Consider the following 25,441-nt stretch of genomic DNA (forward strand, 5'->3'; position numbering starts at 1 on the left):
TAACAAACTGTGCAAGGATGGAGGTTGTAGGAGCAAGGAGAAGTTGTCTGTAAAGTTGGTGGATGCCTATTTTCCATTTTGCAGTCCCTTGTCTCCCTCTTGTGGCCTCCTGGAGGCAACTAGCTGTGCAAAAAAAAGACAGCCTGGCGGCCGGCTGTTGCAGTGTTGCCCTCTCAGGCAACACTGAGTGACTGACTGAGCCTCACCGTCTTATATAAAGTTCAGACGGAACTTTGCACGTGTCATAGTGGAGCCCTCAGGATTCCAGAGCCAGCTTTCTGACATCATAATGGGGCCTCAGAGATAAAAGCCTGGGCCCAGGCAGTGTTGGTCAGTGCTGCTCAGCAGGCAGCACTGGACTGGACTGGATTACAGCTGATACAAGGTGTGAAGGAACAAGGGGTGGCTGTGGGCATGCACTTGCTGCCGCTGCCAGTGTTTATCTGCATGGCAGCAGGGCATTTGGGCGTTGCCAGGAAGGCGTTTTTATGTAGATTCCTCCTCTTTCAGCACTGCATTGTGGTGCAAGCAAAAGAAGCAAATCCTGTCTGGCTTCCTCTCCGGCCTTTATTCACCTCCCGTGTAGCTGTGAGTGTGTGAGCCTGCAGGGCCCCATGGAATTGCCTAGAAGTAGGCTGAATCGCTGCAAGGGCTGAACAGCAGTATCGGGCAGGCTCGGGCAACGCGCGGCCCGTTCGGGTTATCGCTTCTCGGCCTTTTGGCTAAGATCAAGTGTAGTATCTGTTCTTATCAGTTTAATATCTGATACGTCCCCTATCTGGGGACCATATATTAAATGGATTTTTAGAACAGGGAGATGGAAATAGAGCTTGCTCTGTCCACTCCACGCATTGACCTGGTATTGCAGTATTTCCAGGACCGGTGCACCCTTTCCTTATGTGTTGACTAAAAGCAGATTCCAAAAGTGTTTTTTGTCTTTGCTATTGTTTCTGTCTTTCTGAAGGGATCTCCCCTTTTAATCCCATTATTTCAACACCTGTTGGACAATGCATGAGTGATAATGAGCTCATTGATTAAATGCAATTAATGAATAGATTGCCACCTCTTGTTGTGTGTCGTCTGTGTTTCTGTGTTTCCGGCATTTCACATTGGAACACCTCATTCACCTTCCTTGTCTTCTCTCCGCCCTCCCTTTTAGGTAAGTTAAAGAGCTGCACCTGAGCCAGCCACTGATTGATTGATTGATTGATTGATTGATTGATTGATTGATTGATTGATTGATGCAGCACAACAGTCAAATAGTGGAGTGGAGTAGGGGAACAGCAAACAGCCAATAAAGCAGCCCGCCCGCTCGCCTGCCCGCCACAATGGACCTACCTGTGTACACTAGATGGATGTGATGGAATGTACTGTCGTCCCTACATTTCAAGAAGAAGTAAGAATTGCAGTTGCAACAAAGCCTTGCTTGCCTACAAAGAGAGCAGCAATTTGGATTTGTTACTATGTTACCTAGAAGAATAACAAACTGTGCAAGGATGGAGGTTGTAGGAGCAAGGAGAAGTTGTCTGTAAAGTTGGTGGATGCCTATTTTCCATTTTGCAGTCCCTTGTCTCCCTCTTGTGGCCTCCTGGAGGCAACTAGCTGTGCAAAAAAAAGACAGCCTGGCGGCCGGCTGTTGCAGTGTTGCCCTCTCAGGCAACACTGAGTGACTGACTGAGCCTCACCGTCTTATATAAAGTTCAGACGGAACTTTGCACGTGTCATAGTGGAGCCCTCAGGATTCCAGAGCCAGCTTTCTGACATCATAATGGGGCCTCAGAGATAAAAGCCTGGGCCCAGGCAGTGTTGGTCAGTGCTGCTCAGCAGGCAGCACTGGACTGGACTGGATTACAGCTGATACAAGGTGTGAAGGAACAAGGGGTGGCTGTGGGCATGCACTTGCTGCCGCTGCCAGTGTTTATCTGCATGGCAGCAGGGCATTTGGGCGTTGCCAGGAAGGCGTTTTTATGTAGATTCCTCCTCTTTCAGCACTGCATTGTGGTGCAAGCAAAAGAAGCAAATCCTGTCTGGCTTCCTCTCCGGCCTTTATTCACCTCCCGTGTAGCTGTGAGTGTGTGAGCCTGCAGGGCCCCATGGAATTGCCTAGAAGTAGGCTGAATCGCTGCAAGGGCTGAACAGCAGTATCGGGCAGGCTCGGGCAACGCGCGGCCCGTTCGGGTTATCGCTTCTCGGCCTTTTGGCTAAGATCAAGTGTAGTATCTGTTCTTATCAGTTTAATATCTGATACGTCCCCTATCTGGGGACCATATATTAAATGGATTTTTAGAACAGGGAGATGGAAATAGAGCTTGCTCTGTCCACTCCACGCATTGACCTGGTATTGCAGTATTTCCAGGACCGGTGCACCCTTTCCTTATGTGTTGACTAAAAGCAGATTCCAAAAGTGTTTTTTGTCTTTGCTATTGTTTCTGTCTTTCTGAAGGGATCTCCCCTTTTAATCCCATTATTTCAACACCTGTTGGACAATGCATGAGTGATAATGAGCTCATTGATTAAATGCAATTAATGAATAGATTGCCACCTCTTGTTGTGTGTCGTCTGTGTTTCTGTGTTTCCGGCATTTCACATTGGAACACCTCATTCACCTTCCTTGTCTTCTCTCCGCCCTCCCTTTTAGGTAAGTTAAAGAGCTGCACCTGAGCCAGCTGATTGATGCAGCACAACAGTCAAATAGTGGAGTGGAGTAGGGGAACAGCAAACAGCCAATAAAGCAGCCCGCCCGCTCGCCTGCCCGCCACAATGGACCTACCTGTGTACACTAGATGGATGTGATGGAATGTACTGTCGTCCCTACATTTCAAGAAGAAGTAAGAATTGCAGTTGCAACAAAGCCTTGCTTGCCTACAAAGAGAGCAGCAATTTGGATTTGTTACTATGTTACCTAGAAGAATAACAAACTGTGCAAGGATGGAGGTTGTAGGAGCAAGGAGAAGTTGTCTGTAAAGTTGGTGGATGCCTATTTTCCATTTTGCAGTCCCTTGTCTCCCTCTTGTGGCCTCCTGGAGGCAACTAGCTGTGCAAAAAAAAGACAGCCTGGCGGCCGGCTGTTGCAGTGTTGCCCTCTCAGGCAACACTGAGTGACTGACTGAGCCTCACCGTCTTATATAAAGTTCAGACGGAACTTTGCACGTGTCATAGTGGAGCCCTCAGGATTCCAGAGCCAGCTTTCTGACATCATAATGGGGCCTCAGAGATAAAAGCCTGGGCCCAGGCAGTGTTGGTCAGTGCTGCTCAGCAGGCAGCACTGGACTGGACTGGATTACAGCTGATACAAGGTGTGAAGGAACAAGGGGTGGCTGTGGGCATGCACTTGCTGCCGCTGCCAGTGTTTATCTGCATGGCAGCAGGGCATTTGGGCGTTGCCAGGAAGGCGTTTTTATGTAGATTCCTCCTCTTTCAGCACTGCATTGTGGTGCAAGCAAAAGAAGCAAATCCTGTCTGGCTTCCTCTCCGGCCTTTATTCACCTCCCGTGTAGCTGTGAGTGTGTGAGCCTGCAGGGCCCCATGGAATTGCCTAGAAGTAGGCTGAATCGCTGCAAGGGCTGAACAGCAGTATCGGGCAGGCTCGGGCAACGCGCGGCCCGTTCGGGTTATCGCTTCTCGGCCTTTTGGCTAAGATCAAGTGTAGTATCTGTTCTTATCAGTTTAATATCTGATACGTCCCCTATCTGGGGACCATATATTAAATGGATTTTTAGAACAGGGAGATGGAAATAGAGCTTGCTCTGTCCACTCCACGCATTGACCTGGTATTGCAGTATTTCCAGGACCGGTGCACCCTTTCCTTATGTGTTGACTAAAAGCAGATTCCAAAAGTGTTTTTTGTCTTTGCTATTGTTTCTGTCTTTCTGAAGGGATCTCCCCTTTTAATCCCATTATTTCAACACCTGTTGGACAATGCATGAGTGATAATGAGCTCATTGATTAAATGCAATTAATGAATAGATTGCCACCTCTTGTTGTGTGTCGTCTGTGTTTCTGTGTTTCCGGCATTTCACATTGGAACACCTCATTCACCTTCCTTGTCTTCTCTCCGCCCTCCCTTTTAGGTAAGTTAAAGAGCTGCACCTGAGCCAGCCACTGATTGATTGATTGATTGATTGATTGATTGATTGATTGATGCAGCACAACAGTCAAATAGTGGAGTGGAGTAGGGGAACAGCAAACAGCCAATAAAGCAGCCCGCCCGCTCGCCTGCCCGCCACAATGGACCTACCTGTGTACACTAGATGGATGTGATGGAATGTACTGTCGTCCCTACATTTCAAGAAGAAGTAAGAATTGCAGTTGCAACAAAGCCTTGCTTGCCTACAAAGAGAGCAGCAATTTGGATTTGTTACTATGTTACCTAGAAGAATAACAAACTGTGCAAGGATGGAGGTTGTAGGAGCAAGGAGAAGTTGTCTGTAAAGTTGGTGGATGCCTATTTTCCATTTTGCAGTCCCTTGTCTCCCTCTTGTGGCCTCCTGGAGGCAACTAGCTGTGCAAAAAAAAGACAGCCTGGCGGCCGGCTGTTGCAGTGTTGCCCTCTCAGGCAACACTGAGTGACTGACTGAGCCTCACCGTCTTATATAAAGTTCAGACGGAACTTTGCACGTGTCATAGTGGAGCCCTCAGGATTCCAGAGCCAGCTTTCTGACATCATAATGGGGCCTCAGAGATAAAAGCCTGGGCCCAGGCAGTGTTGGTCAGTGCTGCTCAGCAGGCAGCACTGGACTGGACTGGATTACAGCTGATACAAGGTGTGAAGGAACAAGGGGTGGCTGTGGGCATGCACTTGCTGCCGCTGCCAGTGTTTATCTGCATGGCAGCAGGGCATTTGGGCGTTGCCAGGAAGGCGTTTTTATGTAGATTCCTCCTCTTTCAGCACTGCATTGTGGTGCAAGCAAAAGAAGCAAATCCTGTCTGGCTTCCTCTCCGGCCTTTATTCACCTCCCGTGTAGCTGTGAGTGTGTGAGCCTGCAGGGCCCCATGGAATTGCCTAGAAGTAGGCTGAATCGCTGCAAGGGCTGAACAGCAGTATCGGGCAGGCTCGGGCAACGCGCGGCCCGTTCGGGTTATCGCTTCTCGGCCTTTTGGCTAAGATCAAGTGTAGTATCTGTTCTTATCAGTTTAATATCTGATACGTCCCCTATCTGGGGACCATATATTAAATGGATTTTTAGAACAGGGAGATGGAAATAGAGCTTGCTCTGTCCACTCCACGCATTGACCTGGTATTGCAGTATTTCCAGGACCGGTGCACCCTTTCCTTATGTGTTGACTAAAAGCAGATTCCAAAAGTGTTTTTTGTCTTTGCTATTGTTTCTGTCTTTCTGAAGGGATCTCCCCTTTTAATCCCATTATTTCAACACCTGTTGGACAATGCATGAGTGATAATGAGCTCATTGATTAAATGCAATTAATGAATAGATTGCCACCTCTTGTTGTGTGTCGTCTGTGTTTCTGTGTTTCCGGCATTTCACATTGGAACACCTCATTCACCTTCCTTGTCTTCTCTCCGCCCTCCCTTTTAGGTAAGTTAAAGAGCTGCACCTGAGCCAGCCACTGATTGATTGATTGATTGATTGATTGATTGATTGATTGATTGATGCAGCACAACAGTCAAATAGTGGAGTGGAGTAGGGGAACAGCAAACAGCCAATAAAGCAGCCCGCCCGCTCGCCTGCCCGCCACAATGGACCTACCTGTGTACACTAGATGGATGTGATGGAATGTACTGTCGTCCCTACATTTCAAGAAGAAGTAAGAATTGCAGTTGCAACAAAGCCTTGCTTGCCTACAAAGAGAGCAGCAATTTGGATTTGTTACTATGTTACCTAGAAGAATAACAAACTGTGCAAGGATGGAGGTTGTAGGAGCAAGGAGAAGTTGTCTGTAAAGTTGGTGGATGCCTATTTTCCATTTTGCAGTCCCTTGTCTCCCTCTTGTGGCCTCCTGGAGGCAACTAGCTGTGCAAAAAAAAGACAGCCTGGCGGCCGGCTGTTGCAGTGTTGCCCTCTCAGGCAAGGAGAAGTTGTCTGTAAAGTTGGTGGATGCCTATTTTCCATTTTGCAGTCCCTTGTCTCCCTCTTGTGGCCTCCTGGAGGCAACTAGCTGTGCAAAAAAAAGACAGCCTGGCGGCCGGCTGTTGCAGTGTTGCCCTCTCAGGCAACACTGAGTGACTGACTGAGCCTCACCGTCTTATATAAAGTTCAGACGGAACTTTGCACGTGTCATAGTGGAGCCCTCAGGATTCCAGAGCCAGCTTTCTGACATCATAATGGGGCCTCAGAGATAAAAGCCTGGGCCCAGGCAGTGTTGGTCAGTGCTGCTCAGCAGGCAGCACTGGACTGGACTGGATTACAGCTGATACAAGGTGTGAAGGAACAAGGGGTGGCTGTGGGCATGCACTTGCTGCCGCTGCCAGTGTTTATCTGCATGGCAGCAGGGCATTTGGGCGTTGCCAGGAAGGCGTTTTTATGTAGATTCCTCCTCTTTCAGCACTGCATTGTGGTGCAAGCAAAAGAAGCAAATCCTGTCTGGCTTCCTCTCCGGCCTTTATTCACCTCCCGTGTAGCTGTGAGTGTGTGAGCCTGCAGGGCCCCATGGAATTGCCTAGAAGTAGGCTGAATCGCTGCAAGGGCTGAACAGCAGTATCGGGCAGGCTCGGGCAACGCGCGGCCCGTTCGGGTTATCGCTTCTCGGCCTTTTGGCTAAGATCAAGTGTAGTATCTGTTCTTATCAGTTTAATATCTGATACGTCCCCTATCTGGGGACCATATATTAAATGGATTTTTAGAACAGGGAGATGGAAATAGAGCTTGCTCTGTCCACTCCACGCATTGACCTGGTATTGCAGTATTTCCAGGACCGGTGCACCCTTTCCTTATGTGTTGACTAAAAGCAGATTCCAAAAGTGTTTTTTGTCTTTGCTATTGTTTCTGTCTTTCTGAAGGGATCTCCCCTTTTAATCCCATTATTTCAACACCTGTTGGACAATGCATGAGTGATAATGAGCTCATTGATTAAATGCAATTAATGAATAGATTGCCACCTCTTGTTGTGTGTCGTCTGTGTTTCTGTGTTTCCGGCATTTCACATTGGAACACCTCATTCACCTTCCTTGTCTTCTCTCCGCCCTCCCTTTTAGGTAAGTTAAAGAGCTGCACCTGAGCCAGCCACTGATTGATTGATTGATTGATTGATTGATTGATTGATTGATTGATTGATTGATGCAGCACAACAGTCAAATAGTGGAGTGGAGTAGGGGAACAGCAAACAGCCAATAAAGCAGCCCGCCCGCTCGCCTGCCCGCCACAATGGACCTACCTGTGTACACTAGATGGATGTGATGGAATGTACTGTCGTCCCTACATTTCAAGAAGAAGTAAGAATTGCAGTTGCAACAAAGCCTTGCTTGCCTACAAAGAGAGCAGCAATTTGGATTTGTTACTATGTTACCTAGAAGAATAACAAACTGTGCAAGGATGGAGGTTGTAGGAGCAAGGAGAAGTTGTCTGTAAAGTTGGTGGATGCCTATTTTCCATTTTGCAGTCCCTTGTCTCCCTCTTGTGGCCTCCTGGAGGCAACTAGCTGTGCAAAAAAAAGACAGCCTGGCGGCCGGCTGTTGCAGTGTTGCCCTCTCAGGCAACACTGAGTGACTGACTGAGCCTCACCGTCTTATATAAAGTTCAGACGGAACTTTGCACGTGTCATAGTGGAGCCCTCAGGATTCCAGAGCCAGCTTTCTGACATCATAATGGGGCCTCAGAGATAAAAGCCTGGGCCCAGGCAGTGTTGGTCAGTGCTGCTCAGCAGGCAGCACTGGACTGGACTGGATTACAGCTGATACAAGGTGTGAAGGAACAAGGGGTGGCTGTGGGCATGCACTTGCTGCCGCTGCCAGTGTTTATCTGCATGGCAGCAGGGCATTTGGGCGTTGCCAGGAAGGCGTTTTTATGTAGATTCCTCCTCTTTCAGCACTGCATTGTGGTGCAAGCAAAAGAAGCAAATCCTGTCTGGCTTCCTCTCCGGCCTTTATTCACCTCCCGTGTAGCTGTGAGTGTGTGAGCCTGCAGGGCCCCATGGAATTGCCTAGAAGTAGGCTGAATCGCTGCAAGGGCTGAACAGCAGTATCGGGCAGGCTCGGGCAACGCGCGGCCCGTTCGGGTTATCGCTTCTCGGCCTTTTGGCTAAGATCAAGTGTAGTATCTGTTCTTATCAGTTTAATATCTGATACGTCCCCTATCTGGGGACCATATATTAAATGGATTTTTAGAACAGGGAGATGGAAATAGAGCTTGCTCTGTCCACTCCACGCATTGACCTGGTATTGCAGTATTTCCAGGACCGGTGCACCCTTTCCTTATGTGTTGACTAAAAGCAGATTCCAAAAGTGTTTTTTGTCTTTGCTATTGTTTCTGTCTTTCTGAAGGGATCTCCCCTTTTAATCCCATTATTTCAACACCTGTTGGACAATGCATGAGTGATAATGAGCTCATTGATTAAATGCAATTAATGAATAGATTGCCACCTCTTGTTGTGTGTCGTCTGTGTTTCTGTGTTTCCGGCATTTCACATTGGAACACCTCATTCACCTTCCTTGTCTTCTCTCCGCCCTCCCTTTTAGGTAAGTTAAAGAGCTGCACCTGAGCCAGCCACTGATTGATTGATTGATTGATTGATTGATTGATTGATTGATTGATGCAGCACAACAGTCAAATAGTGGAGTGGAGTAGGGGAACAGCAAACAGCCAATAAAGCAGCCCGCCCGCTCGCCTGCCCGCCACAATGGACCTACCTGTGTACACTAGATGGATGTGATGGAATGTACTGTCGTCCCTACATTTCAAGAAGAAGTAAGAATTGCAGTTGCAACAAAGCCTTGCTTGCCTACAAAGAGAGCAGCAATTTGGATTTGTTACTATGTTACCTAGAAGAATAACAAACTGTGCAAGGATGGAGGTTGTAGGAGCAAGGAGAAGTTGTCTGTAAAGTTGGTGGATGCCTATTTTCCATTTTGCAGTCCCTTGTCTCCCTCTTGTGGCCTCCTGGAGGCAACTAGCTGTGCAAAAAAAAGACAGCCTGGCGGCCGGCTGTTGCAGTGTTGCCCTCTCAGGCAACACTGAGTGACTGACTGAGCCTCACCGTCTTATATAAAGTTCAGACGGAACTTTGCACGTGTCATAGTGGAGCCCTCAGGATTCCAGAGCCAGCTTTCTGACATCATAATGGGGCCTCAGAGATAAAAGCCTGGGCCCAGGCAGTGTTGGTCAGTGCTGCTCAGCAGGCAGCACTGGACTGGACTGGATTACAGCTGATACAAGGTGTGAAGGAACAAGGGGTGGCTGTGGGCATGCACTTGCTGCCGCTGCCAGTGTTTATCTGCATGGCAGCAGGGCATTTGGGCGTTGCCAGGAAGGCGTTTTTATGTAGATTCCTCCTCTTTCAGCACTGCATTGTGGTGCAAGCAAAAGAAGCAAATCCTGTCTGGCTTCCTCTCCGGCCTTTATTCACCTCCCGTGTAGCTGTGAGTGTGTGAGCCTGCAGGGCCCCATGGAATTGCCTAGAAGTAGGCTGAATCGCTGCAAGGGCTGAACAGCAGTATCGGGCAGGCTCGGGCAACGCGCGGCCCGTTCGGGTTATCGCTTCTCGGCCTTTTGGCTAAGATCAAGTGTAGTATCTGTTCTTATCAGTTTAATATCTGATACGTCCCCTATCTGGGGACCATATATTAAATGGATTTTTAGAACAGGGAGATGGAAATAGAGCTTGCTCTGTCCACTCCACGCATTGACCTGGTATTGCAGTATTTCCAGGACCGGTGCACCCTTTCCTTATGTGTTGACTAAAAGCAGATTCCAAAAGTGTTTTTTGTCTTTGCTATTGTTTCTGTCTTTCTGAAGGGATCTCCCCTTTTAATCCCATTATTTCAACACCTGTTGGACAATGCATGAGTGATAATGAGCTCATTGATTAAATGCAATTAATGAATAGATTGCCACCTCTTGTTGTGTGTCGTCTGTGTTTCTGTGTTTCCGGCATTTCACATTGGAACACCTCATTCACCTTCCTTGTCTTCTCTCCGCCCTCCCTTTTAGGTAAGTTAAAGAGCTGCACCTGAGCCAGCCACTGATTGATTGATTGATTGATTGATTGATTGATTGATTGATTGATTGATTGATTGATTGATTGATTGATGCAGCACAACAGTCAAATAGTGGAGTGGAGTAGGGGAACAGCAAACAGCCAATAAAGCAGCCCGCCCGCTCGCCTGCCCGCCACAATGGACCTACCTGTGTACACTAGATGGATGTGATGGAATGTACTGTCGTCCCTACATTTCAAGAAGAAGTAAGAATTGCAGTTGCAACAAAGCCTTGCTTGCCTACAAAGAGAGCAGCAATTTGGATTTGTTACTATGTTACCTAGAAGAATAACAAACTGTGCAAGGATGGAGGTTGTAGGAGCAAGGAGAAGTTGTCTGTAAAGTTGGTGGATGCCTATTTTCCATTTTGCAGTCCCTTGTCTCCCTCTTGTGGCCTCCTGGAGGCAACTAGCTGTGCAAAAAAAAGACAGCCTGGCGGCCGGCTGTTGCAGTGTTGCCCTCTCAGGCAACACTGAGTGACTGACTGAGCCTCACCGTCTTATATAAAGTTCAGACGGAACTTTGCACGTGTCATAGTGGAGCCCTCAGGATTCCAGAGCCAGCTTTCTGACATCATAATGGGGCCTCAGAGATAAAAGCCTGGGCCCAGGCAGTGTTGGTCAGTGCTGCTCAGCAGGCAGCACTGGACTGGACTGGATTACAGCTGATACAAGGTGTGAAGGAACAAGGGGTGGCTGTGGGCATGCACTTGCTGCCGCTGCCAGTGTTTATCTGCATGGCAGCAGGGCATTTGGGCGTTGCCAGGAAGGCGTTTTTATGTAGATTCCTCCTCTTTCAGCACTGCATTGTGGTGCAAGCAAAAGAAGCAAATCCTGTCTGGCTTCCTCTCCGGCCTTTATTCACCTCCCGTGTAGCTGTGAGTGTGTGAGCCTGCAGGGCCCCATGGAATTGCCTAGAAGTAGGCTGAATCGCTGCAAGGGCTGAACAGCAGTATCGGGCAGGCTCGGGCAACGCGCGGCCCGTTCGGGTTATCGCTTCTCGGCCTTTTGGCTAAGATCAAGTGTAGTATCTGTTCTTATCAGTTTAATATCTGATACGTCCCCTATCTGGGGACCATATATTAAATGGATTTTTAGAACAGGGAGATGGAAATAGAGCTTGCTCTGTCCACTCCACGCATTGACCTGGTATTGCAGTATTTCCAGGACCGGTGCACCCTTTCCTTATGTGTTGACTAAAAGCAGATTCCAAAAGTGTTTTTTGTCTTTGCTATTGTTTCTGTCTTTCTGAAGGGATCTCCCCTTTTAATCCCATTATTTCAACACCTGTTGGACAATGCATGAGTGATAATTAGCTCATTGATTAAATGCAATTAATGAATAGATTGCCACCTCTTGTTGTGTGTCGTCTGTGTTTCTGTGTTTCCGGCATTTCACATTGGAACACCTCATTCACCTTCCTTGTCTTCTCTCCGCCCTCCCTTTTAGGTAAGTTAAAGAGCTGCACCTGAGCCAGCCACTGATTGATTGATTGATTGATTGATTGATTGATTGATTGATTGATTGATTGATGCAGCACAACAGTCAAATAGTGGAGTAGGGGAACAGCAAACAGCCAATAAAGCAGCCCACCCGCTCGCCTGCCCGCCACAATGGACCTACCTGTGTACACTAGATGGATGTGATGGAATGTACTGTCGTCCCTACATTTCAAGAAGAAGTAAGAATTGCAGTTGCAACAAAGCCTTGCTTGCCTACAAAGAGAGCAGCAATTTGGATTTGTTACTATGTTACCTAGAAGAATAACAAACTGTGCAAGGATGGAGGTTGTAGGAGCAAGGAGAAGTTGTCTGTAAAGTTGGTGGATGCCTATTTTCCATTTTGCAGTCCCTTGTCTCCCTCTTGTGGCCTCCTGGAGGCTACTAGCTGTGCAAAAAAAAGACAGCCTGGCGGCCGGCTGTTGCAGTGTTGCCCTCTCAGGCAACACTGAGTGACTGACTGAGCCTCACCGTCTTATATAAAGTTCAGACGGAACTTTGCACGTGTCATAGTGGAGCCCTCAGGATTCCAGAGCCAGCTTTCTGACATCATAATGGGGCCTCAGAGATAAAAGCCTGGGCCCAGGCAGTGTTGGTCAGTGCTGCTCAGCAGGCAGCACTGGACTGGACTGGATTACAGCTGATACAAGGTGTGAAGGAACAAGGGGTGGCTGTGGGCATGCACTTGCTGCCGCTGCCAGTGTTTATCTGCATGGCAGCAGGGCATTTGGGCGTTGCCAGGAAGGCGTTTTTATGTAGATTCCTCCTCTTTCAGCACTGCATTGTGGTGCAAGCAAAAGAAGCAAATCCTGTCTGGCTTCCTCTCCGGCCTTTATTCACCTCCCGTGTAGCTGTGAGTGTGTGAGCCTGCAGGGCCCCATGGAATTGCCTAGAAGTAGGCTGAATCGCTGCAAGGGCTGAACAGCAGTATCGGGCAGGCTCGGGCAACGCGCGGCCCGTTCGGGTTATCGCTTCTCGGCCTTTTGGCTAAGATCAAGTGTAGTATCTGTTCTTATCAGTTTAATATCTGATACGTCCCCTATCTGGGGACCATATATTAAATGGATTTTTAGAACAGGGAGATGGAAATAGAGCTTGCTCTGTCCACTCCACGCATTGACCTGGTATTGCAGTATTTCCAGGACCGGTGCACCCTTTCCTTATGTGTTGACTAAAAGCAGATTCCAAAAGTGTTTTTTGTCTTTGCTATTGTTTCTGTCTTTCTGAAGGGATCTCCCCTTTTAATCCCATTATTTCAACACCTGTTGGACAATGCATGAGTGATAATGAGCTCATTGATTAAATGCAATTAATGAATAGATTGCCACCTCTTGTTGTGTGTCGTCTGTGTTTCTGTGTTTCCGGCATTTCACATTGGAACACCTCATTCACCTTCCTTGTCTTCTCTCCGCCCTCCCTTTTAGGTAAGTTAAAGAGCTGCACCTGAGCCAGCCACTGATTGATTGATTGATTGATTGATTGATTGATTGATTGATTGCAGCACAACAGTCAAATAGTGGAGTGGAGTAGGGGAACAGCAAACAGCCAATAAAGCAGCCCGCCCGCTCGCCTGCCCGCCACAATGGACCTACCTGTGTACACTAGATGGATGTGATGGAATGTACTGTCGTCCCTACATTTCAAGAAGAAGTAAGAATTGCAGTTGCAACAAAGCCTTGCTTGCCTACAAAGAGAGCAGCAATTTGGATTTGTTACTATGTTACCTAGAAGAATAACAAACTGTGCAAGGATGGAGGTTGTAGGAGCAAGGAGAAGTTGTCTGTAAAGTTGGTGGATGCCTATTTTCCATTTTGCAGTCCCTTGTCTCCCTCTTGTGGCCTCCGGAGGCAACTAGCTGTGCAAAAAAAAGACAGCCTGGCGGCCGGCTGTTGCAGTGTTGCCCTCTCAGGCAACACTGAGTGACTGACTGAGCCTCACCGTCTTATATAAAGTTCAGACGGAACTTTGCACGTGTCATAGTGGAGCCCTCAGGATTCCAGAGCCAGCTTTCTGACATCATAATGGGGCCTCAGAGATAAAAGCCTGGGCCCAGGCAGTGTTGGTCAGTGCTGCTCAGCAGGCAGCACTGGACTGGACTGGATTACAGCTGATACAAGGTGTGAAGGAACAAGGGGTGGCTGTGGGCATGCACTTGCTGCCGCTGCCAGTGTTTATCTGCATGGCAGCAGGGCATTTGGGCGTTGCCAGGAAGGCGTTTTTATGTAGATTCCTCCTCTTTCAGCACTGCATTGTGGTGCAAGCAAAAGAAGCAAATCCTGTCTGGCTTCCTCTCCGGCCTTTATTCACCTCCCGTGTAGCTGTGAGTGTGTGAGCCTGCAGGGCCCCATGGAATTGCCTAGAAGTAGGCTGAATCGCTGCAAGGGCTGAACAGCAGTATCGGGCAGGCTCGGGCAACGCGCGGCCCGTTCGGGTTATCGCTTCTCGGCCTTTTGGCTAAGATCAAGTGTAGTATCTGTTCTTATCAGTTTAATATCTGATACGTCCCCTATCTGGGGACCATATATTAAATGGATTTTTAGAACAGGGAGATGGAAATAGAGCTTGCTCTGTCCACTCCACGCATTGACCTGGTATTGCAGTATTTCCAGGACCGGTGCACCCTTTCCTTATGTGTTGACTAAAAGCAGATTCCAAAAGTGTTTTTTGTCTTTGCTATTGTTTCTGTCTTTCTGAAGGGATCTCCCCTTTTAATCCCATTATTTCAACACCTGTTGGACAATGCATGAGTGATAATGAGCTCATTGATTAAATGCAATTAATGAATAGATTGCCACCTCTTGTTGTGTGTCGTCTGTGTTTCTGTGTTTCCGGCATTTCACATTGGAACACCTCATTCACCTTCCTTGTCTTCTCTCCGCCCTCCCTTTTAGGTAAGTTAAAGAGCTGCACCTGAGCCAGCCACTGATTGATTGATTGATTGATTGATTGATTGATTGATTGATTGATTGATTGATTGATTGATTGATGCAGCACAACAGTCAAATAGTGGAGTGGAGTAGGGGAACAGCAAACAGCCAATAAAGCAGCCCGCCCGCTCGCCTGCCCGCCACAATGGACCTACCTGTGTACACTAGATGGATGTGATGGAATGTACTGTCGTCCCTACATTTCAAGAAGAAGTAAGAATTGCAGTTGCAACAAAGCCTTGCTTGCCTACAAAGAGAGCAGCAATTTGGATTTGTTACTATGTTACCTAGAAGAATAACAAACTGTGCAAGGATGGAGGTTGTAGGAGCAAGGAGAAGTTGTCTGTAAAGTTGGTGGATGCCTATTTTCCATTTTGCAGTCCCTTGTCTCCCTCTTGTGGCCTCCTGGAGGCAACTAGCTGTGCAAAAAAAAGACAGCCTGGCGGCCGGCTGTTGCAGTGTTGCCCTCTCAGGCAACACTGAGTGACTGACTGAGCCTCACCGTCTTATATAAAGTTCAGACGGAACTTTGCACGTGTCATAGTGGAGCCCTCAGGATTCCAGAGCCAGCTTTCTGACATCATAATGGGGCCTCAGAGATAAAAGCCTGGGCCCAGGCAGTGTTGGTCAGTGCTGCTCAGCAGGCAGCACTGGACTGGACTGGATTACAGCTGATACAAGGTGTGAAGGAACAAGGGGTGGCTGTGGGCATGCACTTGCTGCCGCTGCCAGTGTTTATCTGCATGGCAGCAGGGCATTTGGGCGTTGCCAGGAAGGCGTTTTTATGTAGATTCCTCCTCTTTCAGCACTGCATTGTGGTGCAAGCAAAAGAAGCAAATCCTGTCTGGCTTCCTCTCCGGCCTTTATTCACCTCCCGTGTAGCTGTGAGTGTGTGAGCCTGCAGGGCCCCATGGAATTGCCTAGAAGTAGGCTGAATCGCTGCAAGGGCTGAACAGCAGTATCGGGCAGGCTCGGGCAACGCGCGGCCCGTTCGGGTTATCGCTTCTCGGCCTTTTGGCTAAGATCAAGTGTAGTATCTGTTCTTATCAGTTTAATATCTGATACGTCCCCTATCTGGGGACCATATATTAAATGGATTTTTAGAACAGGGAGATGGAAATAGAGCTTGCTCTGTCCACTCCACGCATTGACCTGGTATTGCAGTATTTCCAGGACCGGTGCACCCTTTCCTTATGTGTTGACTAAAAGCAGATTCCAAAAGTGTTTTTTGTCTTTGCTATTGTTTCTGTCTTTCTGAAGGGATCTCCCCTTTTAATCCCATTATTTCAACACCTGTTGGACAATGCATGAGTGATAATGAGCTCATTGATTAAATGCAATTAATGAATAGATTGCCACCTCTTGTTGTGTGTCGTCTGTGTTTCTGTGTTTCCGGCATTTCACATTGGAACACCTCATTCACCTTCCTTGTCTTCTCTCCGCCCTCCCTTTTAGGTAAGTTAAAGAGCTGCACCTGAGCCAGCCACTGATTGATTGATTGATTGATTGATTGATTGATTGATGCAGCACAACAGTCAAATAGTGGAGTGGAGTAGGGGAACAGCAAACAGCCAATAAAGCAGCCCGCCCGCTCGCCTGCCCGCCACAATGGACCTACCTGTGTACACTAGATGGATGTGATGGAATGTACTGTCGTCCCTACATTTCAAGAAGAAGTAAGAATTGCAGTTGCAACAAAGCCTTGCTTGCCTACAAAGAGAGCAGCAATTTGGATTTGTTACTATGTTACCTAGAAGAATAACAAACTGTGCAAGGATGGAGGTTGTAGGAGCAAGGAGAAGTTGTCTGTAAAGTTGGTGGATGCCTATTTTCCATTTTGCAGTCCCTTGTCTCCCTCTTGTGGCCTCCTGGAGGCAACTAGCTGTGCAAAAAAAAGACAGCCTGGCGGCCGGCTGTTGCAGTGTTGCCCTCTCAGGCAACACTGAGTGACTGACTGAGCCTCACCGTCTTATATAAAGTTCAGACGGAACTTTGCACGTGTCATAGTGGAGCCCTCAGGATTCCAGAGCCAGCTTTCTGACATCATAATGGGGCCTCAGAGATAAAAGCCTGGGCCCAGGCAGTGTTGGTCAGTGCTGCTCAGCAGGCAGCACTGGACTGGACTGGATTACAGCTGATACAAGGTGTGAAGGAACAAGGGGTGGCTGTGGGCATGCACTTGCTGCCGCTGCCAGTGTTTATCTGCATGGCAGCAGGGCATTTGGGCGTTGCCAGGAAGGCGTTTTTATGTAGATTCCTCCTCTTTCAGCACTGCATTGTGGTGCAAGCAAAAGAAGCAAATCCTGTCTGGCTTCCTCTCCGGCCTTTATTCACCTCCCGTGTAGCTGTGAGTGTGTGAGCCTGCAGGGCCCCATGGAATTGCCTAGAAGTAGGCTGAATCGCTGCAAGGGCTGAACAGCAGTATCGGGCAGGCTCGGGCAACGCGCGGCCCGTTCGGGTTATCGCTTCTCGGCCTTTTGGCTAAGATCAAGTGTAGTATCTGTTCTTATCAGTTTAATATCTGATACGTCCCCTATCTGGGGACCATATATTAAATGGATTTTTAGAACAGGGAGATGGAAATAGAGCTTGCTCTGTCCACTCCACGCATTGACCTGGTATTGCAGTATTTCCAGGACCGGTGCACCCTTTCCTTATGTGTTGACTAAAAGCAGATTCCAAAAGTGTTTTTTGTCTTTGCTATTGTTTCTGTCTTTCTGAAGGGATCTCCCCTTTTAATCCCATTATTTCAACACCTGTTGGACAATGCATGAGTGATAATGAGCTCATTGATTAAATGCAATTAATGAATAGATTGCCACCTCTTGTTGTGTGTCGTCTGTGTTTCTGTGTTTCCGGCATTTCACATTGGAACACCTCATTCACCTTCCTTGTCTTCTCTCCGCCCTCCCTTTTAGGTAAGTTAAAGAGCTGCACCTGAGCCAGCCACTGATTGATTGATTGATTGATTGATTGATTGATTGATTGATTGATTGATTGATTGATGCAGCACAACAGTCAAATAGTGGAGTGGAGTAGGGGAACAGCAAACAGCCAATAAAGCAGCCCGCCCGCTCGCCTGCCCGCCACAATGGACCTACCTGTGTACACTAGATGGATGTGATGGAATGTACTGTCGTCCCTACATTTCAAGAAGAAGTAAGAATTGCAGTTGCAACAAAGCCTTGCTTGCCTACAAAGAGAGCAGCAATTTGGATTTGTTACTATGTTACCTAGAAGAATAACAAACTGTGCAAGGATGGAGGTTGTAGGAGCAAGGAGAAGTTGTCTGTAAAGTTGGTGGATGCCTATTTTCCATTTTGCAGTCCCTTGTCTCCCTCTTGTGGCCTCCTGGAGGCAACTAGCTGTGCAAAAAAAAGACAGCCTGGCGGCCGGCTGTTGCAGTGTTGCCCTCTCAGGCAACACTGAGTGACTGACTGAGCCTCACCGTCTTATATAAAGTTCAGACGGAACTTTGCACGTGTCATAGTGGAGCCCTCAGGATTCCAGAGCCAGCTTTCTGACATCATAATGGGGCCTCAGAGATAAAAGCCTGGGCCCAGGCAGTGTTGGTCAGTGCTGCTCAGCAGGCAGCACTGGACTGGACTGGATTACAGCTGATACAAGGTGTGAAGGAACAAGGGGTGGCTGTGGGCATGCACTTGCTGCCGCTGCCAGTGTTTATCTGCATGGCAGCAGGGCATTTGGGCGTTGCCAGGAAGGCGTTTTTATGTAGATTCCTCCTCTTTCAGCACTGCATTGTGGTGCAAGCAAAAGAAGCAAATCCTGTCTGGCTTCCTCTCCGGCCTTTATTCACCTCCCGTGTAGCTGTGAGTGTGTGAGCCTGCAGGGCCCCATGGAATTGCCTAGAAGTAGGCTGAATCGCTGCAAGGGCTGAACAGCAGTATCGGGCAGGCTCGGGCAACGCGCGGCCCGTTCGGGTTATCGCTTCTCGGCCTTTTGGCTAAGATCAAGTGTAGTATCTGTTCTTATCAGTTTAATATCTGATACGTCCCCTATCTGGGGACCATATATTAAATGGATTTTTAGAACAGGGAGATGGAAATAGAGCTTGCTCTGTCCACTCCACGCATTGACCTGGTATTGCAGTATTTCCAGGACCGGTGCACCCTTTCCTTATGTGTTGACTAAAAGCAGATTCCAAAAGTGTTTTTTTGTCTTTGCTGTTGTTTCTGTCTTTCTGAAGGGATCTCCCCTTTTAATCCCATTATTTCAACACCTGTTGGACAATGCATGAGTGATAATGAGCTCATTGATTAAATGCAATTAATGAATAGATTGCCACCTCTTGTTGTGTGTCGTCTGTGTTTCTGTGTTTCCGGCATTTCACATTGGAACACCTGATTCACCTTCCTTGTCTTCTCTCCGCCCTCCCTTTTAGGTAAGTTAAAGAGCTGCACCTGAGCCAGCCACTGATTGATTGATTGATTGATTGATTGATTGATTGATGCAGCACAACAGTCAAATAGTGGAGTGGAGTAGGGGAACAGCAAACAGCCAATAAAGCAGCCCGCCCGCTCGCCTGCCCGCCACAATGGACCTACCTGTGTACACTAGATGGATGTGATGGAATGTACTGTCGTCCCTACATTTCAAGAAGAAGTAAGAATTGCAGTTGCAACAAAGCCTTGCTTGCCTACAAAGAGAGCAGCAATTTGGATTTGTTACTATGTTACCTAGAAGAATAACAAACTGTGCAAGGATGGAGGTTGTAGGAGCAAGGAGAAGTTGTCTGTAAAGTTGGTGGATGCCTATTTTCCATTTTGCAGTCCCTTGTCTCCCTCTTGTGGCCTCCTGGAGGCAACTAGCTGTGCAAAAAAAAGACAGCCTGGCGGCCGGCTGTTGCAGTGTTGCCCTCTCAGGCAACACTGAGTGACTGACTGAGCCTCACCGTCTTATATAAAGTTCAGACGGAACTTTGCACGTGTCATAGTGGAGCCCTCAGGATTCCAGAGCCAGCTTTCTGACATCATAATGGGGCCTCAGAGATAAAAGCCTGGGCCCAGGCAGTGTTGGTCAGTGCTGCTCAGCAGGCAGCACTGGACTGGACTGGATTACAGCTGATACAAGGTGTGAAGGAACAAGGGGTGGCTGTGGGCATGCACTTGCTGCCGCTGCCAGTGTTTATCTGCATGGCAGCAGGGCATTTGGGCGTTGCCAGGAAGGCGTTTTTATGTAGATTCCTCCTCTTTCAGCACTGCATTGTGGTGCAAGCAAAAGAAGCAAATCCTGTCTGGCTTCCTCTCCGGCCTTTATTCACCTCCCGTGTAGCTGTGAGTGTGTGAGCCTGCAGGGCCCCATGGAATTGCCTAGAAGTAGGCTGAATCGCTGCAAGGGCTGAACAGCAGTATCGGGCAGGCTCGGGCAACGCGCGGCCCGTTCGGGTTATCGCTTCTCGGCCTTTTGGCTAAGATCAAGTGTAGTATCTGTTCTTATCAGTTTAATATCTGATACGTCCCCTATCTGGGGACCATATATTAAATGGATTTTTAGAACAGGGAGATGGAAATAGAGCTTGCTCTGTCCACTCCACGCATTGACCTGGTATTGCAGTATTTCCAGGACCGGTGCACCCTTTCCTTATGTGTTGACTAAAAGCAGATTCCAAAAGTGTTTTTTTGTCTTTGCTGTTGTTTCTGTCTTTCTGAAGGGATCTCCCCTTTTAATCCCATTATTTCAACACCTGTTGGACAATGCATGAGTGATAATGAGCTCATTGATTAAATGCAATTAATGAATAGATTGCCACCTCTTGTTGTGTGTCGTCTGTGTTTCTGTGTTTCCGGCATTTCACATTGGAACACCTGATTCACCTTCCTTGTCTTCTCTCCGCCCTCCCTTTTAGGTAAGTTAAAGAGCTGCACCTGAGCCAGCCACTGATTGATTGATTGATTGATTGATTGATTGATTGATTGCAGCACAACAGTCAAATAGTGGAGTGGAGTAGGGGAACAGCAAACAGCCAATAAAGCAGCCCGCCCGCTCGCCTGCCCGCCACAATGGACCTACCTGTGTACACTAGATGGATGTGATGGAATGTACTGTCGTCCCTACATTTCAAGAAGAAGTAAGAATTGCAGTTGCAACAAAGCCTTGCTTGCCTACAAAGAGAGCAGCAATTTGGATTTGTTACTATGTTACCTAGAAGAATAACAAACTGTGCAAGGATGGAGGTTGTAGGAGCAAGGAGAAGTTGTCTGTAAAGTTGGTGGATGCCTATTTTCCATTTTGCAGTCCCTTGTCTCCCTCTTGTGGCCTCCTGGAGGCAACTAGCTGTGCAAAAAAAAGACAGCCTGGCGGCCGGCTGTTGCAGTGTTGCCCTCTCAGGCAACACTGAGTGACTGACTGAGCCTCACCGTCTTATATAAAGTTCAGACGGAACTTTGCACGTGTCATAGTGGAGCCCTCAGGATTCCAGAGCCAGCTTTCTGACATCATAATGGGGCCTCAGAGATAAAAGCCTGGGCCCAGGCAGTGTTGGTCAGTGCTGCTCAGCAGGCAGCACTGGACTGGACTGGATTACAGCTGATACAAGGTGTGAAGGAACAAGGGGTGGCTGTGGGCATGCACTTGCTGCCGCTGCCAGTGTTTATCTGCATGGCAGCAGGGCATTTGGGCGTTGCCAGGAAGGCGTTTTTATGTAGATTCCTCCTCTTTCAGCACTGCATTGTGGTGCAAGCAAAAGAAGCAAATCCTGTCTGGCTTCCTCTCCGGCCTTTATTCACCTCCCGTGTAGCTGTGAGTGTGTGAGCCTGCAGGGCCCCATGGAATTGCCTAGAAGTAGGCTGAATCGCTGCAAGGGCTGAACAGCAGTATCGGGCAGGCTCGGGCAACGCGCGGCCCGTTCGGGTTATCGCTTCTCGGCCTTTTGGCTAAGATCAAGTGTAGTATCTGTTCTTATCAGTTTAATATCTGATACGTCCCCTATCTGGGGACCATATATTAAATGGATTTTTAGAACAGGGAGATGGAAATAGAGCTTGCTCTGTCCACTCCACGCATTGACCTGGTATTGCAGTATTTCCAGGACCGGTGCACCCTTTCCTTATGTGTTGACTAAAAGCAGATTCCAAAAGTGTTTTTTGTCTTTGCTATTGTTTCTGTCTTTCTGAAGGGATCTCCCCTTTTAATCCCATTATTTCAACACCTGTTGGACAATGCATGAGTGATAATGAGCTCATTGATTAAATGCAATTAATGAATAGATTGCCACCTCTTGTTGTGTGTCGTCTGTGTTTCTGTGTTTCCGGCATTTCACATTGGAACACCTCATTCACCTTCCTTGTCTTCTCTCCGCCCTCCCTTTTAGGTAAGTTAAAGAGCTGCACCTGAGCCAGCCACTGATTGATTGATTGATTGATTGATTGATTGATTGATTGATTGATTGATTGATTGATTGATGCAGCACAACAGTCAAATAGTGGAGTGGAGTAGGGGAACAGCAAACAGCCAATAAAGCAGCCCGCCCGCTCGCCTGCCCGCCACAATGGACCTACCTGTGTACACTAGATGGATGTGATGGAATGTACTGTCGTCCCTACATTTCAAGAAGAAGTAAGAATTGCAGTTGCAACAAAGCCTTGCTTGCCTACAAAGAGAGCAGCAATTTGGATTTGTTACTATGTTACCTAGAAGAATAACAAACTGTGCAAGGATGGAGGTTGTAGGAGCAAGGAGAAGTTGTCTGTAAAGTTGGTGGATGCCTATTTTCCATTTTGCAGTCCCTTGTCTCCCTCTTGTGGCCTCCTGGAGGCAACTAGCTGTGCAAAAAAAAGACAGCCTGGCGGCCGGCTGTTGCAGTGTTGCCCTCTCAGGCAACACTGAGTGACTGACTGAGCCTCACCGTCTTATATAAAGTTCAGACGGAACTTTGCACGTGTCATAGTGGAGCCCTCAGGATTCCAGAGCCAGCTTTCTGACATCATAATGGGGCCTCAGAGATAAAAGCCTGGGCCCAGGCAGTGTTGGTCAGTGCTGCTCAGCAGGCAGCACTGGACTGGACTGGATTACAGCTGATACAAGGTGTGAAGGAACAAGGGGTGGCTGTGGGCATGCACTTGCTGCCGCTGCCAGTGTTTATCTGCATGGCAGCAGGGCATTTGGGCGTTGCCAGGAAGGCGTTTTTATGTAGATTCCTCCTCTTTCAGCACTGCATTGTGGTGCAAGCAAAAGAAGCAAATCCTGTCTGGCTTCCTCTCCGGCCTTTATTCACCTCCCGTGTAGCTGTGAGTGTGTGAGCCTGCAGGGCCCCATGGAATTGCCTAGAAGTAGGCTGAATCGCTGCAAGGGCTGAACAGCAGTATCGGGCAGGCTCGGGCAACGCGCGGCCCGTTCGGGTTATCGCTTCTCGGCCTTTTGGCTAAGATCAAGTGTAGTATCTGTTCTTATCAGTTTAATATCTGATACGTCCCCTATCTGGGGACCATATATTAAATGGATTTTTAGAACAGGGAGATGGAAATAGAGCTTGCTCTGTCCACTCCACGCATTGACCTGGTATTGCAGTATTTCCAGGACCGGTGCACCCTTTCCTTATGTGTTGACTAAAAGCAGATTCCAAAAGTGTTTTTTGTCTTTGCTATTGTTTCTGTCTTTCTGAAGGGATCTCCCCTTTTAATCCCATTATTTCAACACCTGTTGGACAATGCATGAGTGATAATGAGCTCATTGATTAAATGCAATTAATGAATAGATTGCCACCTCTTGTTGTGTGTCGTCTGTGTTTCTGTGTTTCCGGCATTTCACATTGGAACACCTCATTCACCTTCCTTGTCTTCTCTCCGCCCTCCCTTTTAGGTAAGTTAAAGAGCTGCACCTGAGCCAGCCACTGATTGATTGATTGATTGATTGATTGATTGATTGATTGATTGATTGATGCAGCACAACAGTCAAATAGTGGAGTGGAGTAGGGGAACAGCAAACAGCCAATAAAGCAGCCCGCCCGCTCGCCTGCCCGCCACAATGGACCTACCTGTGTACACTAGATGGATGTGATGGAATGTACTGTCGTCCCTACATTTCAAGAAGAAGTAAGAATTGCAGTTGCAACAAAGCCTTGCTTGCCTACAAAGAGAGCAGCAATTTGGATTTGTTACTATGTTACCTAGAAGAATAACAAACTGTGCAAGGATGGAGGTTGTAGGAGCAAGGAGAAGTTGTCTGTAAAGTTGGTGGATGCCTATTTTCCATTTTGCAGTCCCTTGTCTCCCTCTTGTGGCCTCCTGGAGGCAACTAGCTGTGCAAAAAAAAGACAGCCTGGCGGCCGGCTGTTGCAGTGTTGCCCTCTCAGGCAACACTGAGTGACTGACTGAGCCTCACCGTCTTATAAAAGTTCAGACGGAACTTTGCACGTGTCATAGTGGAGCCCTCAGGATTCCAGAGCCAGCTTTCTGACATCATAATGGGGCCTCAGAGATAAAAGCCTGGGCCCAGGCAGTGTTGGTCAGTGCTGCTCAGCAGGCAGCACTGGACTGGACTGGATTACAGCTGATACAAGGTGTGAAGGAACAAGGGGTGGCTGTGGGCATGCACTTGCTGCCGCTGCCAGTGTTTATCTGCATGGCAGCAGGGCATTTGGGCGTTGCCAGGAAGGCGTTTTTATGTAGATTCCTCCTCTTTCAGCACTGCATTGTGGTGCAAGCAAAAGAAGCAAATCCTGTCTGGCTTCCTCTCCGGCCTTTATTCACCTCCCGTGTAGCTGTGAGTGTGTGAGCCTGCAGGGCCCCATGGAATTGCCTAGAAGTAGGCTGAATCGCTGCAAGGGCTGAACAGCAGTATCGGGCAGGCTCGGGCAACGCGCGGCCCGTTCGGGTTATCGCTTCTCGGCCTTTTGGCTAAGATCAAGTGTAGTATCTGTTCTTATCAGTTTAATATCTGATACGTCCCCTATCTGGGGACCATATATTAAATGGATTTTTAGAACAGGGAGATGGAAATAGAGCTTGCTCTGTCCACTCCACGCATTGACCTGGTATTGCAGTATTTCCAGGACCGGTGCACCCTTTCCTTATGTGTTGACTAAAAGCAGATTCCAAAAGTGTTTTTTGTCTTTGCTATTGTTTCTGTCTTTCTGAAGGGATCTCCCCTTTTAATCCCATTATTTCAACACCTGTTGGACAATGCATGAGTGATAATGAGCTCATTGATTAAATGCAATTAATGAATAGATTGCCACCTCTTGTTGTGTGTCGTCTGTGTTTCTGTGTTTCCGGCATTTCACATTGGAACACCTCATTCACCTTCCTTGTCTTCTCTCCGCCCTCCCTTTTAGGTAAGTTAAAGAGCTGCACCTGAGCCAGCCACTGATTGATTGATTGATTGATTGATTGATTGATTGATTGATTGATTGATGCAGCACAACAGTCAAATAGTGGAGTGGAGTAGGGGAACAGCAAACAGCCAATAAAGCAGCCCGCCCGCTCGCCTGCCCGCCACAATGGACCTACCTGTGTACACTAGATGGATGTGATGGAATGTACTGTCGTCCCTACATTTCAAGAAGAAGTAAGAATTGCAGTTGCAACAAAGCCTTGCTTGCCTACAAAGAGAGCAGCAATTTGGATTTGTTACTATGTTACCTAGAAGAATAACAAACTGTGCAAGGATGGAGGTTGTAGGAGCAAGGAGAAGTTGTCTGTAAAGTTGGTGGATGCCTATTTTCCATTTTGCAGTCCCTTGTCTCCCTCTTGTGGCCTCCTGGAGGCAACTAGCTGTGCAAAAAAAAGACAGCCTGGCGGCCGGCTGTTGCAGTGTTGCCCTCTCAGGCAACACTGAGTGACTGACTGAGCCTCACCGTCTTATATAAAGTTCAGACGGAACTTTGCACGTGTCATAGTGGAGCCCTCA

General features: G+C 47.9%; 17 non-coding genes across 17 annotated transcripts; all 17 read left to right on the forward strand.

The window, feature by feature from the left end:
- Window positions 1–702: 702 nt before the first annotated feature.
- Window positions 703–893, forward strand: LOC142728326 (U2 spliceosomal RNA). The gene has a single exon (XR_012877483.1). It is a non-coding gene; the product is annotated as a U2 spliceosomal RNA (small nuclear RNA).
- Window positions 894–2,181: 1,288 nt separating this feature from the next.
- Window positions 2,182–2,372, forward strand: LOC142728327 (U2 spliceosomal RNA). The gene has a single exon (XR_012877484.1). It is a non-coding gene; the product is annotated as a U2 spliceosomal RNA (small nuclear RNA).
- Window positions 2,373–3,613: 1,241 nt separating this feature from the next.
- Window positions 3,614–3,804, forward strand: LOC142728328 (U2 spliceosomal RNA). Its single transcript, XR_012877485.1, has one exon. It is a non-coding gene; the product is annotated as a U2 spliceosomal RNA (small nuclear RNA).
- A 1,276-nt stretch (window positions 3,805–5,080) lies between these two features.
- LOC142728329 (U2 spliceosomal RNA) lies at window positions 5,081–5,271 on the forward strand. Its single transcript, XR_012877486.1, has one exon. It is a non-coding gene; the product is annotated as a U2 spliceosomal RNA (small nuclear RNA).
- A 1,425-nt stretch (window positions 5,272–6,696) lies between these two features.
- Window positions 6,697–6,887, forward strand: LOC142728330 (U2 spliceosomal RNA). The gene has a single exon (XR_012877487.1). It is a non-coding gene; the product is annotated as a U2 spliceosomal RNA (small nuclear RNA).
- A 1,288-nt stretch (window positions 6,888–8,175) lies between these two features.
- Window positions 8,176–8,366, forward strand: LOC142728332 (U2 spliceosomal RNA). The gene has a single exon (XR_012877489.1). It is a non-coding gene; the product is annotated as a U2 spliceosomal RNA (small nuclear RNA).
- Window positions 8,367–9,646: 1,280 nt separating this feature from the next.
- On the forward strand, window positions 9,647–9,837 carry LOC142728333 (U2 spliceosomal RNA). The gene has a single exon (XR_012877490.1). It is a non-coding gene; the product is annotated as a U2 spliceosomal RNA (small nuclear RNA).
- A 1,304-nt stretch (window positions 9,838–11,141) lies between these two features.
- Window positions 11,142–11,332, forward strand: LOC142728334 (U2 spliceosomal RNA). Its single transcript, XR_012877491.1, has one exon. It is a non-coding gene; the product is annotated as a U2 spliceosomal RNA (small nuclear RNA).
- A 1,283-nt stretch (window positions 11,333–12,615) lies between these two features.
- LOC142728336 (U2 spliceosomal RNA) lies at window positions 12,616–12,806 on the forward strand. The gene has a single exon (XR_012877492.1). It is a non-coding gene; the product is annotated as a U2 spliceosomal RNA (small nuclear RNA).
- Window positions 12,807–14,082: 1,276 nt separating this feature from the next.
- LOC142728337 (U2 spliceosomal RNA) lies at window positions 14,083–14,273 on the forward strand. The gene has a single exon (XR_012877493.1). It is a non-coding gene; the product is annotated as a U2 spliceosomal RNA (small nuclear RNA).
- Window positions 14,274–15,573: 1,300 nt separating this feature from the next.
- Window positions 15,574–15,764, forward strand: LOC142728338 (U2 spliceosomal RNA). The gene has a single exon (XR_012877494.1). It is a non-coding gene; the product is annotated as a U2 spliceosomal RNA (small nuclear RNA).
- A 1,272-nt stretch (window positions 15,765–17,036) lies between these two features.
- LOC142728339 (U2 spliceosomal RNA) lies at window positions 17,037–17,227 on the forward strand. Its single transcript, XR_012877495.1, has one exon. It is a non-coding gene; the product is annotated as a U2 spliceosomal RNA (small nuclear RNA).
- Window positions 17,228–18,519: 1,292 nt separating this feature from the next.
- On the forward strand, window positions 18,520–18,710 carry LOC142728340 (U2 spliceosomal RNA). The gene has a single exon (XR_012877496.1). It is a non-coding gene; the product is annotated as a U2 spliceosomal RNA (small nuclear RNA).
- Window positions 18,711–19,983: 1,273 nt separating this feature from the next.
- Window positions 19,984–20,174, forward strand: LOC142728341 (U2 spliceosomal RNA). The gene has a single exon (XR_012877497.1). It is a non-coding gene; the product is annotated as a U2 spliceosomal RNA (small nuclear RNA).
- Window positions 20,175–21,448: 1,274 nt separating this feature from the next.
- On the forward strand, window positions 21,449–21,639 carry LOC142728342 (U2 spliceosomal RNA). The gene has a single exon (XR_012877498.1). It is a non-coding gene; the product is annotated as a U2 spliceosomal RNA (small nuclear RNA).
- A 1,296-nt stretch (window positions 21,640–22,935) lies between these two features.
- Window positions 22,936–23,126, forward strand: LOC142728344 (U2 spliceosomal RNA). Its single transcript, XR_012877500.1, has one exon. It is a non-coding gene; the product is annotated as a U2 spliceosomal RNA (small nuclear RNA).
- Window positions 23,127–24,409: 1,283 nt separating this feature from the next.
- LOC142728345 (U2 spliceosomal RNA) lies at window positions 24,410–24,600 on the forward strand. The gene has a single exon (XR_012877501.1). It is a non-coding gene; the product is annotated as a U2 spliceosomal RNA (small nuclear RNA).
- The last annotated feature ends 841 nt before the right edge of the window (window positions 24,601–25,441 follow it).

The sequence above is a fragment of the Rhinoderma darwinii genome, unplaced genomic scaffold (assembly GCF_050947455.1).
Source record: "Rhinoderma darwinii isolate aRhiDar2 unplaced genomic scaffold, aRhiDar2.hap1 Scaffold_675, whole genome shotgun sequence".
NCBI classification, from domain to species: domain Eukaryota; kingdom Metazoa; phylum Chordata; class Amphibia; order Anura; family Rhinodermatidae; genus Rhinoderma; species Rhinoderma darwinii.